Here is a 19,569-nt window from a genome sequence, read left to right on the forward strand (position 1 = left end):
TTTCCTGTCCAGTGGTGAGAGTGGGGTGTTGAATTCTCCCACTCTTAGTGTGTGTGATTTGAGTTTTAGGAATGCTTCTTTTATAAACGTGGATGCCTTTGTGTTTGGGGTATAAATGTTCACAATTGAGACTTCATCCTTATGGATTTCTCCTGTGATGAGTAGGAAGTGACCTCCTTCATCTCTTTTGATTGATTTTAGTTTAAAGTCCAATTTGTTGGATATTAGTATTGCTACCCCCGCTTGTTTCTGAGGTCCATTTGTTCGCTAAATCTTTCCCCAACCTTTAATTCTTAGGTACTGTCTGTCTGTGAAGTTGAGGTGTGTTTCTTGTATGCAGCAGAAGGAAGGATTCTGTCTTCTTATCCATTCTGCTAATCTGTGTCTTTTTATAGGGGAGTTAAGACCGTTAATGTTGATGGATATTAATGACCATTGATTTTCGTTCATTCTTATTTGTTTTTGATTTGGTGATCTTGGCAAGACTACGTGTGGGATTCTATCCATTTTTCCTTTTGGCTGTGTTATAGTGGGGTTATGTATTGCCTATATTTTTCTGGTTGTAGTTAACTTCCTTGGGTTGCAGTTTTCCTTCCAGTACTTTCTGTAGGGCTGGTTTGGTGGATACGTATTTTTGAATCTGTTATTTTCATGGAATATCTTGTTTTCTCCATTTATATTGATTGAAAGCTTTGCTGGTTATAGTAGTCTGTGCTGGCATCCATGGTCTCTTAGTGTAGGTAGAATATCTATCCAGGACCTTCTGGTTTTCAGAGTTTCCGTGGAAAAATCAGGTGTGATTCTGATAGGTTTACCTTTATAAGTTACTTGGCCATTTTCCTTTGCTGCTCTTAATATTTTCTCTTTATTCTATATGTTTGGGGTTTTGATTATTATGTGGTGAGGAGCCCTTTTTTTGGTTCAGTCTATTTGGTGTTCTGTAGGCTTCTTGTATTTTCATTGGCATGTGTTTCTTTAGGTATGGAAAGTTTTCTTCTATGATTTTGTTGAATGTTTTCTGTACCTTTGAGCAGTATTTCTGCACCTTCTTGTATACCTATTTTTCTTAGGATTGGTCTTTTCAAGGTATGCCACATTCCCTGGATATTTTGTGTTAGAGATTTGTTGGACTTGAGGTTTTCCTCTAGTGAGTGTTCAACAACTGAGATTCTTTCTTCCATCTATTGTATTCTATTGGATATACTCACATCCTTAGATCCTGATCGTTTATCCAGCCTTTGTATTTCCAGCATCCCCTCATTCTGTGTTTTCTTTATTGTTTCTATTTCAGCTTTCATGCCTTGAACTGTTTCCAGTGCTTCCTTCACTTGTTTGCTTGTTTTTCTTTAGATTCTTTAAGAGAATTACTTATTTCTTGAATTTTTTTGTGTTTTCTTCTATTTCTTTAAGAGATTTTCTTGTTTCCTCTTTAAGTGTCTTGACTATCTTCATAAAGTAGATTTGTAGGTCTGTCTCTTATTCTTCCTCTGTGTTGTGCTTTTCAGATCTTGCTGGTGTGGAGTCCCTAGATTCTGGTGGTGTCATATTGATCTTTCTGTTGAGTAAGTTCTTACTCTGCCCTCTTCCCATCTCTTCTTCCAGTGGGTGCAGGTGGGGTCTCTCTATCTCCTCTTGTTACCCGTGGTGCGTGGGGCCAAGACTTCAATGTCTGCAGCTCTGGATGCCTTTCCTGGTAGTCTCCTCACTCAGAAGAGATCAAGTCAGTGGATGGCAAAGGAATAGTGAGGTATTTCCAGACTCAGGGAGGTCCTTCCTGTCTGGGAGGGTCCACTCTATGCAGATGCAGGCTCAGAGAGATCCTGGGGTGATGGAGACCTTGGGCAGGAGTAGAGCTCAGGAAAGGTCAGAGCAGTGGAGGGGGAAGAAAGAATAAGGTATTTCCAGATTCACTGAGATCTTCCTGTCTGGGTGGGTCCACTATTGCAGGCACAGGCCCAGAGAGATCCTGGGATGATGTGGACCTTGGGCAGGCATAGGGCTCAGGAGAGGTCAGGGCGGCGGAGGGGGAAGGAAGACCATGTTATCTTTTTGTGATTGGTTTACCTCACTGAGATTGGTTTCTTCTAGCTCCATCCATTTGCTTGTGAATTTCAAGATTCCATTGTTTTTTTTTTCCACTGAGTAGTACTCCATTGCGTAAATATACCACATTTTCTCTATCCACTTTTCAAAGAGAGGCATCTAGGTTGTTTCCAGGTTCTGCCTATTCCAAATAATCTTGCCATGAACATAGTAGAACATATGTCCTTATTGTATGATTGTGCATTCTTTGGGTATATGCCCAAGAGAGTGATTGCTGGATCTTGAGGCAGACTGATTCCATTTTCCTGAGAAACCGCCATACTGATTTCCAAAGTGTTTGTACAAGTTTGCACTCTCAAGAGCAATGGAGGAGAGTTCCTCTTGCTCTATCCTCTCCAGAATAGATAGTCATTGTTTTATTGATTTTAACCATTCTGACAGGAGTAAGATAGTGTCTCAGAGTGGTTTTGAGCTGCATTTCCCTGATGGCTATTGATGTTGAGCACATTATCAAGTGCCTTTCAGCCATTTTGGATTCCTCTGTTGAGAATTCTCTATTTAGTTCTGTACTCTGTCTTTTAATTGCATTGTTTGTTGTTTTGCTGGCCAGCTTCTTGATTTCATTGTATGCATGTGAGTTGGGGACTATTTGGTAGTGCATGGGTAACTTACCAATGGCTACATCACTGAAGAAAGTGATTTTTCCCTCTAGTGGTAACCTTTGACTGCCAGTTCTTCAAGAAAGGTTTGGTGCCTCATGAGCCCTTTTAACCTATGATGGAATACTGAAAGGCCCCATATTGTACAGGTCTTATGCAGGGTACCACAACTGATACCAGTTCATAAGGACAAAGGTTATGGGATGTCCAGAAGACAGGTATCACAGCACTCTTTCTCCAATACTAACTCTTAAATTACTACAACATTTCTCAAAAAGTATAAATAAAAAAACATAGGTTTTGCCTTCAAGGAGCTCACCTTTCTCATGAGTTTGTTAGCAAGTGGTCAAGCAATAGCACATGCTTGTTTGCTATAATGTAATCACAGAATACTTTAAGGAGGGATGGAAAATCTATGAGATCTATTAATTTACCAAGATAATTTCCCAGAGGAAGTCTCAAATGGGAGTGTTTTTTTCCTACAATTTTCTTGGACTATGTGGATGCAGAGCTTGAGCAAAGGATTTATAATATGTGGGAGGTAAGCTGGCTCTGTGTACAAACTGAAAACCTGGGACTGGTCCTAAAAGATACAATGAGGAGATGGGGCAGTCCTAAATGGAAGAGCTTTGGGTATTGTTTTATATTGATAGAAAGAAAAGTGGCTAGAAGTAAGAATAAAGTTGGGCTCATGACCTATAATCCAGCTCTTGGCTCATTTCTCAGGAAGGAGAAAGCTTGGCTTTCACTGACACTTAAATATTCCTGTTTATTCATAGGATTCAATCTTTTCCCAAAAGAATTATATCTCAAGAAGTGGCCTCACACTCAGTGTACCTTTCCTGTTACTATATCAAGGAGCAATACAGTGACCCTAAAGGAAGACAATTTGCTGGGTTAGAAGTTTAAGTGGGGATAGGAAGACAGGGAGAGAAGGTAGGTTTTGGGTTGGCCAAATCTAATGCTCTATGAAGAGGACTTCTTTTAGTTTATAAGCCACTGAATATATATTGTATTTAAAAAGGAGATTGAACAGAAATGCCTTGCATGGTTGGACAATGATATTCCAAGAAGGCATGTATGCTACATGAAAACCTCAGTTACAAGCAAGGCATACTTCCCTGCAGCTTTTTTGGTTAAGAGAAGCACCAGAGGCACCCCCAACAACACAGAGTATTGCCACTGCTCTTGGTTGCCCACTGTAACTAGGTAGGAAAATGGTAATTCTAAAGATAACCACTCATTTCAGATATGGATCATAAAGAAATCTGTCATAATTGACTCGGAAATTCTTTCCCTGCTGGCTAGCTTAAGTAGTGATAAATGGTGCCATGCAGGCTGGTAGGAGAGAAAAGAAATCAATGGTCTCACCTAATGCTAGACTCTGCATGCTCAATACTGACTTGTCTGCAAAAATGTGCCCACCAGTGGAATAGTGGCATTATGGTCACAGGGCTAAACAATTGTTTTTTGTTTGGACATCACAGGTTGTTGGGGGGAACTTACCATTGTTATTTTGCTAAATGGCCATGCTGTCAAACTGCCTCCTAAACAGTTATACCCCAGATTTGTGTTACTGTCAATCTGGTCAGTGATTCTTGTTTTTATAGGATCAACATGCAGATCACAAGTAACTGTGAATACTTAGCTGTAGATGAATCATCTCAGTAAACTTTTCCACATCCTGGGCTCAAAGACTATCATGAAAGAGGGTGTGGAAAGAATGTAGGAGCTCATAGATGTGAGTTGTGAAGTAATGACTTTTGGACATAGCATGAAGATTGTATATATCAACTCATATCAGTCATGGTTGTCTGCACAAGAACTACACAAGATCAAGACAGTCACAATTCCAGCATGGAATCCATGTACTTCTTGCATCAATGCCATTAGAGTTCCAACTACTACATTGCTAAATTCAGCTCTCCTGTGTGTGTGTGTGTGTGTGTGTGTGTGTGTGTGTGTGTGTGTGTGTGTGTGTGATGCTTTGGAACAAATTGATTCAATGTGTATACAGGATTTTTCATTTTGTTTTAGTTGTAGTAGTGTGAGAACACTTAGATACTTAGAGTCCTCTTTTGTTTTCTCTTTAACTTATCTATTAAAGCATTCAACTTCACTTTTTTAAATAAAACAGCTTTTGCAAGAACATCAGTGACTCCCCAGTTTCCAAATAAATTCTGATTCCCAATACCTCATTGTCCTTTATTTACAGCAAATGAACTCCCCCACCCCCTTACTTGAAATAAACCCTTCTTTTGAACTCCAAGGCTTACTTTGTTATCTCTCTCCCTCAACCCCACACATCACAGTAGTTTCTTCTTTGCTTCTTCTTGGCATTTTCTTCATTGCCCTGACCTGTAACCTCTAAACAAACCAGGACCTGTCTCCCAGGATGCTCTTCATTACTGATCACTTCCTGGATGATTGCATCATGGCCTTCATGAGCTCCGTGTAACTGACAGTACACATTTGTATCATGGCATGTAAACTCTACCCTGAATGTCAGATTTATCTGTTTCACTGTCTATCAAACATTTCTGTGAGACAAAAGAACCTCACTGTAACAACAAATTCAAGAGCAAAAGTGAAACAGAGTTTTATTTTCTTCAGAATCAGGTGTCAATCTGGCCAAACTGACTTTAGTTCCTAATCATAAAAAATGCTTGCCCTCTTTTTTTTCTATAGGCTGTAATCCAGATGGTTACAGTTTTCATGCTCACCTAATACATCTCCTCTTCAGATTCTCATCTTGGTGGTTAAGGACACAAAGTCTTATCTAATTTTATGATCATGGGTCACAGCTGACTGCCTGTAACTTTTTCTATCCTGAGATGAACTGAGAGCACTGAAATAAGCAGTCAGCTGTTAAGCTAGAGAAGACAGGGGTCTAGTGTCTCTTACTTATTTATGACTTATTGATGACATCTTAATGTACTTCATACTGAAAAGTGACCATGATGAGCTATTTCTTATATCTGCACTTGAATCCTGTAATGATCTCTTTTAAATGTCAACTTGCTGCAACTTAGAATCATCTGAACAGGGGTCCACAGCTGAAGGACTGATTATCTTGACTGTCTAAGTTGATGTGGGAAGATGCATGTCAAACATGCGTGACGCCCTTTGGTAGAAGCCTAGATGAGAAAGGACACAAGGGAAGGAATGTCATTACCCTTTGCTAGCTTGACCCACTCACCACCAAGTTAACTTACCCTGTTGCTATGGTGATTCCTTTGCTGATATCAGAACCAGAGTTTCTAGGCTCCCAAAATGGGCGGAGCACCAATTGCCTCCCAAGAACCCTCCAGGCCTTTGTTGCCAGATTGGAGTTGTTGAGGCATCCAACCCTGTGGTCAAGGCAGTCTACTGGTGTTAGAAAACCATGGTTGAACTACTTTGCTGAGGCAGTTAGCCCCTTGGACTGAATACCTACTGGGTTCTTGGCTACTCAGGTGTTAAATATCTGTTGTTGGGCTATTTTAACCCTATTGCATAAGTCAACACACACACACACACACACACACCTATTCCTCCATAGAAGTGGTGACTAATATAAATTCTTAGGTTCTTTATAGATATTTTAAATGTAAGCATGCACTTAAGGAATTTGAAGAGCCATAGTCATGTTCTCTGTTCCAATAAGTGACAATTCTCATTGGTCTGGGTCTGGACCATGCAGCCACTTTTGATTCTCTTCACTTTCTGCCATCCTTCATAAACACTCCCCTTAAACATGAAAAGAATCCCCAGTGTTCCCATTCTATTATACTCGAGTCCACTTCATTATCATTTACAAAATGGCCTTCAAAGCCACATGTCTGCTTTATGCCTCCTAGATATCTACTCCCATATCAGCCAAGTCAGGTCCTGTCATTTCTCTTTTCAAAAATATTCAAGGCTTTGCATCTCACTCAGAATATGATTCATAAGAATTACACCCTTGATGTAGCCTACAAGACCCTTGCCTGATATTGTCTCTGTTGTTTATCTCTGCCACCTTCATTTCCTAATTCAATCTACTCTGTCCACCCTCATATCCACTTTGTACCCTTGACTTATTTGACATTATCCCATCATTCACTCCTGCTGTAAACATATCCATACTTGTTTATTGCCAATTCCCTCCTAGGGGCTTTCTGTTTGGGTCACTGACAGATTCCTGCTTTTGACTTGGTGGCTCATGGTTAATATCTGTTGAGTTAATGAGTGACTAGTGAATGAATGAATGAATGAATGATGAGTGGATATGGTAAAATTGAGACAAAATAAAGAAATTTAGTTCCAAGTTTCAGTTGACTGGTTTTAACTGAATGCAGATTTTAAATTCCCATTAGATAAGGCAACTTTTCATTTAACTTTGACACAATAGTTTTGACTGTTTCCATTTTTGTTAGGATTAACCAGGGAGCTGCACAAATGAAGAGAAGCCCCGTGGGCATTTGGCATTGTACATTAATTTCTTCTTTGCCAGTGGGGCTATTTTTGCATTCCACATTTTTTACTCCTACTTACTCAGGTGCTGGAAGTTACAAGACCAGACTAGATAAGTGAAATTTTCTTTTGGTTCTAAACAGTATATACCTTGCATTTTCTCCATATCATTCTACTCTGTGTGCACATTTGGAGTGCACTATCCATCTTTGCCTCATCTGTATTACTCATCTGCTTGTAACATGTAGATGGTGGTACTGTGGTCTATACTGTGGAAGTCTGAACTTGACTATGTCCCTCAAAGGTGAGTTTTTGGTGGTTGCTGAGGCTCCTCAATTAGGAGTATAATCCAGATAGTGCTGTTGATATGTGTACTGCTCAGACAAAGGTTGTATTGGAGGCTACTGGCTTCCATATGTAGAACTATATGGAGTTTAGAGCTATGAAAGCCATTAAAAATGATGTCATTGCTGAGGTAATTATGTAATTAGTTTCTGGAGCTCTTGACAGGAAATAAAGGGATTGAGCATTGTCTAAAAACACTTGTTGACATAATTTTCTGTGTCCTTAGCATAAGAATTTAGTTTTATTTTTATCTAAATCAATATAGTTAAACTTGCCTGAATCTGATGTGTGCTTGTGTGCTTGTGCATGTGCGTGCCTGTGTGTGTGTGTGTGTGTGTGTGTGTGTGTGTGTGTGTGTGTGTGTTTGTGTGTGCGTTTGTGTGTGTTTATTCTTGTAGGGTTGGAAAAAGATTTCATAGCTAGGTTGAAAAAAGTTTTTTGTTAAGTAAATTCCCAGTAAATGCAAAGTATAACAAAACAAAACAAAATAAAAACAGCCCTTCCTTAGAAGAAGAAAGTTTATTTGGTCCTGGAATAAACCTGTCTTAAACATGATGAATACTGTACTTCTCAAAGTTTTGTTGCAGAATTGATTTCTTTCCATATGCTTCTGGTGGTTTGATTTGATTGGCATACCATAAAATATTGCTCCTTGATGTGGGAAGTTGTTCTTCTCATACAGGACTACAGACATAAATTTTATTTGTGTTAATAATGTTGAATAAACTGCATTTAGGTACTGGGTTATTCTAGCTACTGTTCTCTTACCTAATTTGACTGTTCAGTTTTCATACATGGATTTAAATCTTCCTGCAGCTGGGAATTCACCATTCATGTTGCATTTGCTTCTGTTTCCAGAAGCACAGAAATGGCTAAGCTAAAGCAAGGAAGCTATTTCAATGTTTTCTTCTGCTTTGAAAACACAAAATGAATTCCACAGTGCCCTGGCAAATGAGGAGTCACTTCACTCCTTCCCTAAGTCTATTGGAATTACAGCTTGGAAATACACACTTCTGGATTTTCATTCAACTTTTCTGTATATTGTGCAGAGAAGGCTATGCTGTCTCTATTTTGCTTCTAGATAAAATACATATATATATATATATATATATATATATATATATATATATATGTAACAACAATTAATAAAAAAGAGACCTTGAATTAGAAAGAAAGCAATAAGGAGGAATTGGAGGGAGAAAGGGAATTGGGGATATTATGGAATAATACCTCTCAAAAGAACTATTATATAAACAATATTAAGCAAGGTTGTTAGGTTGGAAGTTTTTTGTTTGTTTGCTTTGTTTTGCTTTATTTTTAAAGCAGGGTCTCATGTAACTTTCATGGACTGGAATTTACTATGTTATCTCAAATTTGAAGAAATTTGCCTTCCTCTTGAGTGCTGGTATTTCAGGTATTATGCCCAGCTCATGGTTGGCTTTTATCACAATTTAAGTTCGTTATTTTCAAAATTAACTTTGACAACTCTAATTTTTAAATGGCAATTATTAAGTACTCAACCTATGAAATGGTTACAGAGTTAACATTTCAGCAATGGTAAATATACAGTGGTCAGATATGTTTAAAAGCTCACGTTTTTATAGATAATGAAATTATTTGATCAGAGTTTCCCACAGTTACTGACAATTATAATAAACTCATGGTAAATATAAGCACAATTTTGGGGTATATTGTCCTTCTTAAGCTGTTTTCTGTACCGAAGGAGTCAGGCCCCTGAAGGCTTTCATATTAACATACCTTAATATTGTTAAGAAATGCTCATATGATTCCTGTCTTGACCCTCCACCCTCTGGGGAGACAGAGAGAGAGAGAGAGAGAGAGAGAGAGAGAGAGAGAGAGAGAGAGAGAGAGAGAGAGAGGAGAGACCCCATCTGTATTCACTGGAAGAAGAGATGGGAAGATAACAGTATAAGAGCATATCCAACAACAGAAAGACTTATAGACTTATATGACATCATCAGAGTCTAGGGATTCTACACCAACAAGACCTGAACATCCCAACACAGATGAAGCAGAAAAGAATGACCTTAAAAACAACTTCATGAAAATGGCTCTGTCCTGAGGCAGGTGCCCAAGCCTCAGGTGAGTCTGGGAACTGCTCTACGCCCCCCCAACCTCCCCCATCAAACCCTGCTCGTTTCTTCCTGAGCCCACCCAGGCAATAGTGGATCTGCCCAGACAAGGAAGGGCCACCCTGAGTCCAGACACACCCCACCCTTGTCCACCCACCACCCTCTGGCATCCAGTTTTCACCAGAGCCTTAGCCCTCCATCTGCTACTGGAGAGAGGGAAGACCCCACCTGCACTCACTGGAAGAAGAGGTGGGAACAAGACAGAGTAAGAACACACTTACCAACAGAAAAACCAATATGACACCACCAGAATCTAGGGACTCCACACCAGTAAGATCTGAAAATCCCAACACAGAGAATGAAGAAGAGATGGACCTCAAAAATTATCTTGGGAAGATGATAGAGACCTTTAAATAGGAAACAAGAAAATCCCTTAAAGAAATAGAAGAAAAAACAAGAAAAAAATTACATGAAATGGAGGAAAAGATGAACCAAAAATTTCAAGAAATAAATCTCTTAAAGAATCTATAGAAAGCCAAAAAAAAAAAAAAAAACATTTGAATGAAGCATTGGAAACCATTCAAGCCATGAAAGCTGAATTAGACACAATAAAGAAAACACAGAATGAGGGGATGCTGGAAATAGAAAGGCTGGATAAATGATAAGGAACTAAAAATGTGAGTATAACCAATAGAATTCAAGAGATGGAAGGGAGAATCTCAGTTACTGAAGACTCACTAGAGGATATACATTCATCAACCAAAGAAAATCTCAAGTCCAACAAATCCCTAACACAAAATATCCAGGAAATATGGGACACTGTAAAAAGGCCAAACCTAAGAATAATAGGTATAGAAGAAGTGAAGAAATACTGCTCAAAGGTACAGAAAACATATTCAACAAAATCATAGAAGAAAACATCACCAACCTACAGAAGAACATGCCTGTGAAAGTACAAAAAGCTTACAGAACACCAAACAGAATGTACCACAAAAAGCAGTCCCCCCAACACACAATAATCAAAACAACAAATCTACAGAATAAAGAGAAAATATTAAGAGCAGCAAAGAAAAAAGCCAAGTAACATATAAAGGCAGACCTATCAGAATCACACCTGATTTCTCAATGGAAACTCTGAAAGCCAGAAGGTCCTGGGTAGATATCCTACAATCCCTAAGGGAGCATGGATGCCAATGCAGACTACTGTACCTAGTAAAACTTCCAATCAGTATAGATGGAGAAAACAAGATATTCCTTGACAAAACCAGATTTAAACAATACATAGCCACAAATACAGCACTACAGAAGTTTCTGGAAGGAAAACTCCAATGCTACGAAAATAACAATATGCACAAAAACTAGGCAATAGATAATCCAATTTTACCAAACATGAAAAGAAACAGGGGGACAAAATCCACACACAATAACACCACCAAAAATAAATCCAAAACAAACAAGAACCAACAATCAATGGACATTAATATTCCTCAATGTCAATAAAAAGATACAGGATAACAGAATGGATACGAAGACAGAATCCATCCTTCTGCTGTATACAATAAACACACCTCAACTTCAAAGACAGCCGTTAACTCAGAGTAAAGGGTTGGGAAAAGATTTTCCAATCAAATGGGCCCAAGAAACAAGCTGGTGTAGCAATCCTAATATCTAACAAATTAGACTTCAAACTAAAATCAATCAAAAGAAATGAAGAAGGGCATTTCATACTCATAACAGGAAAAGTCCATCAAGATGAAGTCTCAATCCTCAACATCTATGCCCCAAATATTAAGGCAGTCACATTTGTAAAAGAAACATTACTAAAGTTCAAACCACACATAAAACCACACAGACTTATAGTAGGAGACTTCAATACCCCACTTTTACCAATAGACAGGACCATCAGAGAAACACTTAACAAATAAACAAAGGATCTAACAGATGTTATGACCCAACTGGGTTTAACAGATATCTATAGAACATTCCATTCAAATACAAAAGAATATATCTTCTTCTCAGCACCACATGGCACCTTCTCTAAAATTGACCGCATAGTTGGCAACAAAGCAAAACTCCACAGATACAAAAGAATTGAAACAACTCCCTGTATCTTATCAGATCACCATGCTTTAAAGTTAGAATTCAACAGCAATATAAATTGTAGAAAACCTACATACTCATGGAAATTGAATAGCACCCAATTGCACCATTCCTGGGTTGAGGAAGCAATAAAAAAAGAAATTAATGACTTCCTAGATTTTAATGAGAATGTAGACACAACATACCCAAACTTATGAGACACCCTGAATGCATTGCTAAGAGGAAAGTTCATAGCAATAAGTGCCCACATGAAGAAACTTGAGAGTAGTCACACTAGCGAATTGACAGAACAACTGAAAGCTTTAGAGCAAAAAGAAGCAAACTCACCACAGAGGAGTAGACTACAGGAAATAATCAAATTGAGGGCTGAAATTAATGAAGTAGAACCTAGATAGATACAGAAAATATGGTACATTTATACAATGGAGTACAACTCAGCAGAAAAAACAATGGAATCTTGAAATTTGCAGGCAAATGCATGAAACTATAAGAAACTATCCTAAGAGAGGTAACCCAGTCACAAAGAGGATTGAGTGGGGAGATGAATAGAGGAGAACAAGATTGTTTTATATGTCAATACCAGTTTCCTCTCCCTCCCATCCTTCCTGCCCCCCACTAACACCTTACCTATCCCATACCCTTTCTGCTCCCCAGAGAGGGTGAGTCCTTCCATGGGGATCTTGAGGTCAGTCATATCCTTTGGGAGGGCTTTGAGTTTTATAGTTCATCGGCACTTCCTGTTCCTTTCCAGGTTCTTGTCTATAGATGCAGTGTTAAGAAGTTGGCTTCATTTTCAAAAGCTCTACACCTTCTGAAACAGTCCCACTAGCTGCAGACCAAGTCTTCCAACATCTGAGCCTATGGGGGACATTTACAGGCAACCACAATTGGGTTCTGTCACTTAAGATTGTTGGTTGCACATCAGCAAGGCATGCAGTAAACAATCCCAATGTTCAGTATAAGTATCTCATGAATAGGTAGGTACTGTTATCCCCATTTCTCAGATGAAGAAACTGAGACTAGAATAACTTGAATCCTCACAGCTTGTAAGTACCAGTTTTGGCATTTGAGTGAGGCAATCTAGGCCTGGAGCCTGGGGTCTGCATCACCATGTGCACTGCCTCTCCATCATGTCTGATCCTAGAATGTGCTAGAAAGTGAGAACTAGCAATAGGGAGTTAGCTTCTCCCTGTAACTTTATATTCAGAGGCTCCAATTAGCATACTGAATTATCTCATTTACTAAATGGGCTCTGAGTAATTGTCTGATGGGTTTGGGGTGAAGAGTGTCCCCAGGAGGGCTGTTTCACAGCGTGATGCACTGGGCAGTCAAGCCTTCCCTGTTCATTCCTCTCAGGGATTACACAGACCAGCACACTAATGCTGTTGGAAAATGGCTCTTAATTTGAAAACTCAAAAGCTTGTCTTTCAGAACATTCCAGGAAGAGCCCAGAGAGGTCTAGATTACTCTCCCATGGGAGCACTGAAGGTGGGGAGTAAGACAGAGTAAATGGTTCTCCCCATTCATACCAGTGTTAAACAGTGGGGGCCCTGTGCCAGGTTGTTTTTTGTTAACTTCACAGCCTCTGAAGGAAGCATGGCTTCCAAAAGGAACATCTTGTTCTGTCCAGTCACTGAGATTAGCTACTATATGCTTCAGTTTGTATCAACCTAGACCCTTCCCACAAAGAAAAATGCAGTTTCTCATTTTTACCAATGGACATTACTTTAATCTTTCCCTTTTCGGTGTCATGTTGTTCAAAGAATGCTAGTGATCGTCATCTTCAATGGCTGTATCAGATCATACAGTGGGAAGGTATTGGAGTTTGGAAAGGGTTCATCGTCTGGTTCTGCCTTCTCTAGTTTGGGAATTTGAGAAAATCTTGTAACCTCTTGGTTTGGTATTCTCATTGCAGATGAAAAATCTCCTGTAAGAGTTGCTTAAAGGGATACCAAGGACTGGGGGTGTAGCTCAGTTGGTAGAGGGTACTTGTTTATTATCTATGAGAGTTGTTTAAACAAATTCCAAGGGCTTTAAGTGTGGCTCAGTTAGTAGAGTGCTTGTCTTCTGACTCTGAAACTCTGAGCTCTAACCCCAGCATAGCATGAAGCAAAATGGATGTGTTGGAACACACTTGTGATTTCAGCACTTGGCAGGTGGAGGCAGGAGGGTCAGAAGTTCAAAGCTGGCAAGGGTGAGATGGTTCACTAGGAAAAAGTATGTATTATGCAAATCTGATGACATGCCCATTTCAATGTCCTGAATTCACATAAAAGTAGAAGAGAGAAATGACTCCATAGACTTGTCCTCTGACCTCTATATGTGTGTCACATACACAACCCACAGATCCAAAATATCATATGTGTAATGTGTAACACAATGCATATAAACAAAATAAAAATAAACCAACCCCAACTAATAAACAAACATGAAGACAAATCCATCTTCAGCTACATAGAGAGTTTGAGGCTAGCCTATGGTAAATGAATCCTATGTCAGAAACCTAAACATAAACAACCCCATCCCCAAATTAGCAAAACAACATTTTTCTGCTAGTCTCCTTGAATAAGTAAAGCCTCATGATCATTGTCATTAATTTGTCAGATCTGATCCTTTGCTTCCTTTATTTTTCCTTTTGAAGTCAGTAGACAGAATTGTAAAATTTGTGGTCACCTTTAGTTCTTGTTGTCAATTTGTTAGTGCATATATTTGATAATTCTTCTGATACCTGGAATCTTGCACTCACTCATTGTAACTTCCTTCCATAATTTAAGGCTTAGGACTCCTAACTGGCTTCCTGATCTCACCTCTTAAGTCTGCTACCAGGATTGTTTCAAGTAGAACTACTTAAAGTAAGAGTAGTTACAGTATCATCTAGACCTTCTACTTATTTGATTTATTTACTAAATTTATTTTACATCCTGACCGAAGTTTCCCTTCTCTTCTCTCCTCCCATTACCTTCCCCACTTTCCCTCTTCCTCTCTATCCATCCCACTCCAACTCCTCTTCTGTTTTGAAAGGGGCAGTCCTCCCATGGTCATCAACAAAACTAGGGAGCCTGCATGGAGCCAACCTAGTCCCTCTACATATATGTGATAATTGTATAGCATGGTCTACTTGTGGGACTCATAACAGTGGCTGACCCTAACACTCTGGCCAGCATTTAGAAATCTTCTGCTTCTTAGGACTATGAAGAATGCCTCTCCATAGAATGGTTTTTTACATACCTCCCTGGGGTCATTCTTGTCTTTATCAATGCTTTGTATTACAACAGATTAGTTGCCGTTTTAAAACTGTTAATTTAAGTGTTAAGTCATGTGTCAACTTGACTAGGGCATGAGGCACTCAGATATGTGGTTAGACCTGCTAGGTGGGTGGGTGAGGGTGTTCCTAGGTAAAATTAATATGGGGAATGTAGACTGAGTGAATTGGATTGCTTTTCCAGCAGGGGTGAGGGAAAATATTCATCTAATCTTTTGAGGGAATAAATGAATTTCAAAGGAAACAAGTGAAGGACCTATTAAAGGGAGTATAGCTGTCTTTGAGCAGGAGCATATGGTTTTTCCTATTCTCAGACTTGGACTTGTTACTTGTTCCCTTACTTCTCTGGGTCTTCAGTTTATGCACCACACAACTTGGAAATGTTTAGTCTCTATAAAGACTTGAACCAATTGCTTAAAATTAATACCCACACCCTATCCATCTCTTCAGTATATACTCTGATATCAAATACTATGAAAATGCAGATAAGGACTGATGTGGCATGATCAACCCTAACTAACATAGCTACAACAAATTGTAGATGTATCTACAACTGCTATGCTTATAGCTTAGTAAACATCTAGAACCAGGGGGCAGAAAGAATGTAAGAGTAAGAGGTGACATAAATACTGTATTCATATATTAAATACTCAAAAAATTAAAATGAAATAGATTAAGAAGCATTCTTTGGCATGGACTTCTCCCAGTACTCTTTCTGAACTAGGAGTTTCTCGTTTTTTGCCCTTATAGTAACATGGTGTTTTCATCTGATCACTGCACTACAGCTGCTCCTTGACATGACTATTCTTTCATAGCAGAGCCCTTGAAGACAGGAAGGGTTATCACCTTATTTGTTCTTGTATTCCCAGTAGCTTGGGAAAAAAAGCAATAGATATTGATTGAATGCAAGACTAACTTTTATACTTAATGAAAATAGGGTGAGATAGCTGTCCTTCAAGCATTTTCTTCAAATTGCTAATCCACTCCATTCTGCAAGAGGAGACTATGCTAGAGTTTTTCACCAAATGCAAGGCCTTGGGCAAATGGAAAGGCTTCACAGTGCCTCAGGTATCTCATTGGGTAAAATGGGAACAATAATAGGATCTATATTATAAGGCTGTAGGAAAGAGCAAGTGCTTCATGCATGGGAACTTCAAACAGAGCTTGGCATCCTGCAAATGCCTGGCAAATGGAAATTTTACTATTTTTTTTACACTAAAGGGGAGCTAACAAATTCATCCTGCTTCTCATTTGAGAAAGCTGTTCTTGGATGAAAGAGGTGGTCTGCTCTGGTGAAAGAGGTGGTCTGTGGCTTTCCTTGACTGCAATTAATTATATCATTGTTGGGCATATTTATTGCAGTTGAAACCATGGCAGTATGTAGGTAGTAAAACAATGGAGTATAAAGACTTGAAGGATCCTACCATGAGCTAGAGGAAACTAAAGTTTTGCAGACCCCCCTCTATCAGCCTGATGGATCTCTCTGCACTTCAAAGAGAAATACAGCCCCTTTCAGGTTCTCTAATCTCTGTTTCTTTCTGCTCATGCTTCATGGGAACATTTGTGTCTTTTTGAATGCACCAACCAAAACCCATCAGAGATACAGTAAAGTCAGTGAGTTGAAAAGAAATAGACTCTGCCTGTTCATACTGTTGTAAGATATATGCTCCAGTGTTACACTGTGTCCTGTGTTCTTCTGTAGTGTGCCTGGAAATCTTTCAAAGCCTACAAGAAACAGATTAGTTGCTGCTTTACTCCCTTTATCAGAGTGTAATAATTCTGATTCTCAAGGTTCCTTTAATGTTGGACCATAGACTGAAAATGAGTAAGACAGAATCTCAGTAGGCAGTATTCACATACTCCTCATTCTACATAATTATTAGGCAAAAACTTATATAAAATCTTTTCCTAAAATACAGATTGCAGTTTTTGGACATTGAATAGAAAGATTTCTAGGTCTAGAATTTCACCTAGATTGTCAGTTTGGGGAAAGGAAAGAGAGAAAGAGAGAGGGAAGGAGGAAGGAGAGTGGGAGAGAGGGAAGGAGAGAGGGAGAGGGGGAGAGAGGAGGAAGGAGAGGGAGGAGAGGAGGGAGGGAGTAGTTACTGATTTCAGTGTGGTAGACATATAATGACCATTCACTCCAGCCACTTAGTCATGAGAACAGTCATGCAGTTTTGGACACAAATGCTTTGTTCACCTTGAGGCTAATTAGAGGCAGAAATAGAAGTTAGAGTCTTGAGATGCATTATACTGCTTGGGCTCTGGGAGAGACTAGTGATAGTGACTCATGAACATTCTAGTCTTAATATGGTGCATACCTTTACTTATATGACCAATTTGTGAAGTCATGCAATTTTGAAGTTTCCATTCCTGTTGTAGTTTCCTTCCTGTTCCCTTGGAGATTCGGACCTGACCTTCACAGGATTGTTAAGTCCCTGCAGACCCAGTGCCTTCTTTTTATTATTTACTTGAATTAGAAACAAGATTGTTTTATATGTCAATCCCAGTTCCCACTCCCTCCCCTCCTCCCCTACCACCCTACCCCCAACTAAAACCCTACCTGTCACATATCCTTTCTGCTCCCCAGGGAAGGTGAAGCCTTCCATAGGGGGTCATCAGAGTCTACCATATCCTTTGGGATAGGGCCTAGGCCCACCCCATGTGTCTTGGCTCAGGGAGTATCCCTGTGGGTAGATTGGGCTCCCAAAGTCCACACCTATGCTAGGGATAAGTACTGAACTACTACAGGAGGTCCTGTAGATTTCTGAGGTCTCCTCACTGAAACCCACATTCCTGGGGTATGGATCAGTCCCATGCTAGTATCCCAGTGTCTTTTAAAGCCCACATCCTTGTGTGTTCTCAAGCTAATTCTTGTTGACACTGTCTTTCCAATGAGACTACTGACTCCCTAGGGCAGGCAATACATGCTCTTTTTGTCTAGATTACCACACATAGCCTGGTGTCTGGTCCATAATAGCATCTCAGTGGTTATCCATTGAGTGTTTCTCCAAGATATGGACCAGATGTGGAATTCTAACATCCAATTGTGAAGCAAAGCTGTTCCCCACTCTGCGTGTTGTTGATAAATGAGGGCCATCTTCACTCCATGTCAAATGCTCCCCTGCATTTTGTATGCAATAATATTGGTGTCCCCAAAGTTTAGGTGAAACGATATTTCATGGCCCTCACTCTGAAGTCTACACAGAGTTTTATTTTCTGAATAAGTATTGATCGCAGCTTATATTGTGAACCCATATAATTAAAAGGGATGAGACCAGTCATTGGCAGGCAGTGCTTATCTGAGTATAAGAGAAACCAAAGTCTTCATGTGTCTGTGATTTTATAATTGTACTTGGTTTGGAAGCTTATTAAAGCCTTGCAGGTGCAATGTTTCATCACGGAGTAGTGAACCCTTGAAAGATATGCATAATAAACAGAGTTTGAAATATGTTTTTATTCCAGGCCATATGGTCCTGTCTGGAGCATCCTGGATCTTTGGGTCAGTTCACTGCTGAAAGATGGGCTTGCAAGGACCCACCTCTCAGAGCAGCTGTCAGGAGCCCTATCAGAATGAATCTGTAGTTGCATGATTATTTACTTTATGTGACTCTCAGATATAAGCCCAGCCTTCCTCCAGGGCTGAAATGTGCTGAGCCAAGTATCTTCCCTGAACAGCTTGTGGCCGCATCACCAAGCAGTGTCCTTCCTTGTCCTTAAGAAGCAGACTGGCAAGATTTGTGCATTAGGCCAGGATGGGCAGTCTGGGTGAGGTGTTGCCCACCTGGGCTTGAACTTGGTGCCAGCAATGTGAAAGCTGAAAACATATACAGTTGCATTTTAAGGAATTGTTAGTGTTCGTCTTTCTGTGCTCTTTGTTGCTCATTTCCCCAAGTTTCTCAACTCTAAGCAATTACAGTGGCTGCTGCACTCAGGCACACTGAGTGTTATACTGGCAGTATGGTGAGCTTGCTTTCCGTTGGTTAGCGACAGAAGGTGGCATTGACATTTCTGACAATGGCTTCTTAAGGATCATCAGCTATGATTTGTTTAGCATTCATTGTATACATATAGGGACACTGGTAACTGAAAAGATACTTGGTCTAGGAATTAAGGAATTATAAGAAGGCATTCTAGTTCTTACCATTAAAAAAATATTTTTCTGACTGGAGAGGGAGTAAGTTCTGCATCTTCTTCTGATTACTCAGAAAAGGTAAATTCCTTCAGTTTGGTCAAAAAGCCATTATGATTTTTAATAACTGCTTTCTCTATGATCTTATATTGCTGACAAAGTGTCCAGTTTAATAACTACTTGCAGCCATTCATTCTAAGAAGTGCACATTGAGCATGGGGATGTGGGATCCATGTACTTCCTGACTTTCTGGGGTACAGAGCCTGGAGTAAAATAGAGACTTTAAACAAGCAGCTGCATGTCTTACATAATGAAATACAAGTTAATTGTACCAAAGGAGAAATGGGAAAAAAGTTAAGACATATTAAGATTCACCCATCAATTCAGGATGTACTTTGGGACAACATAATTTGAAAGATGTAAGTCATTCAGGGTAACCTACATTTTTTATTTTCTCCCATGTTTACTGTTGTCATGATTTTAATATTTTCCATGGTATCA

General features: G+C 39.4%; 1 protein-coding gene across 1 annotated transcript in view; it reads left to right on the forward strand.

The window, feature by feature from the left end:
* Nucleotides 1–19,569, forward strand: part of LOC100757820 (cytosolic beta-glucosidase) — a 144,477-nt gene that overhangs the window by 104,329 nt on the left and 20,579 nt on the right. The gene's annotated exons all lie outside the window — the stretch shown is intronic.

The sequence above is a fragment of the Cricetulus griseus genome, assembly GCF_003668045.3.
Source record: "Cricetulus griseus strain 17A/GY chromosome 1 unlocalized genomic scaffold, alternate assembly CriGri-PICRH-1.0 chr1_1, whole genome shotgun sequence".
In the NCBI taxonomy this organism is placed as follows: Eukaryota; Metazoa; Chordata; class Mammalia; order Rodentia; family Cricetidae; genus Cricetulus; species Cricetulus griseus.